We start from the raw sequence: 1,653 nt of genomic DNA on the forward strand, positions 1-1,653 counted from the left end.
TTACAGAACTTCAAAATGAAGAGGAAATCAAATAAGATTTCAAGAAAAAAATAAAATAATAAACCTAACTGGAACCCTAAAATCTAGACCAAGACTTACTCCTAGTCCTATCACAAACCATATCCCTAACACTAACCCTAGTCCTAACCACAACCTTAACAGTAAACTAAGTCCTAGGCTTAACTTTGGCCTAGCAACAGTCCCTTACTCTTAACTCTTTGCTAATCCTAACCTTCACTCTTTGCTCCTACTCAACACCCCCAAAAAGAATATAATAATACTTTGTGATAGATACATTTTATTTTTTACATTTTAAATCTGTGAGGAAGTAGTAACTGTGGTGGTTTTTAAGTATTTTTAAAATTAATACAATCAGAGTTCACCCAACAATGCTTGTACTTTGAAAAGTGACCAAGTGGAACACAGGAAAGTAAAGACGAGAAGGTGAAAAGGTCAGCTTTCATTTCACACCAGCAGACCGAGGTGTATGACACTCTTGTGAAAAAGACTAGAAACCCCATGAGATTCTCTGGCTTCCTGACTGTATGATGGTAACTTGACCAATCCATTTGTCAAAAGCTCCTACCTCTATTTGCCTAAGTAGACAGCACATTTAGAAAGCCTAAGCTACTCCATACACATTAAGAATGTAGTATTTCATATTAAATGGTGGTTGTTGTTTAGTATTGTCGAATTGGTTCTGATCGAGTCTGTTCTAACTATATAGTTCCGAAGAAACAGATGGTGGGTTTGAATCAGCAACCTTGTGACTTCACTAAAAGCTACAAAGCGTGACAATCACATACACGTTCTATTTTTGTGGGTAACAGCATGGGCATTAGAGTCAGAAGGATTTGCATCCAGATCCCAGCCTCCACTGACTAGCTGCTGTGTTTTTAGATGCCATCAAATTGGTTCGGATTCACAGCAACCCTACGCACAACAGAACAAAACACTCAGCTGTCCTGCAACATCCTCACAATTGTTACATTTGAACCCATTGCTGTTGGCACTGTGAAAAATCCAGCTCCTAATTGGTTCATTTTCACTGATCCTCCATGTTACCAAGCATGATGTTCTTCCCCATGGATTGGTCCCTCTTGATAACATATCCAAAGTATAACAAAGTCTTACCATCCTGGCTTCTAAGGAGCATTCTGCCTGTACTTCTTTCAACACAGATTTGTTTGTTCTTCTAGCAATTTATGATACTTTCTGTTCCAACACAATAATTCAAATGCATCTATTCTTCAATGATCTTCCTTATTCATTGCCCAACTTTCACATCCATATAAGGCAATAGAAAATACTATGGCTTGGGTCAAATGGATCCTTAATGCTCAAACTGACATCTTTGTGCTTTAAAACTTTAAAGAGGTCTTTTGAAGTTGATTTGCCTAATGCAATATGTCAACTGATTTGTTTACTGCTACTTCCATGAGTGCTGATCATGGATCCAAGTAAAATGAAGTATTTGACAACCTTGATCTTTTCTCCAATTATCATGTTATTTATTGGTCCAGTTGTAAGAATTTATGTTTTCTTTACATTGAGGTGCAATCCATACTGAACTGTATTCTTTGATCTTCATCAATAAGTATTTTAAGTCCTCTTTGCTTCTAGAAAGCAATGTTGTATTATCTGCATATCACA

Source organism: Chrysochloris asiatica, unplaced genomic scaffold, assembly GCF_000296735.1.
Source record: "Chrysochloris asiatica unplaced genomic scaffold, ChrAsi1.0 scaffold00077, whole genome shotgun sequence".
In the NCBI taxonomy this organism is placed as follows: domain Eukaryota; kingdom Metazoa; phylum Chordata; class Mammalia; order Afrosoricida; family Chrysochloridae; genus Chrysochloris; species Chrysochloris asiatica.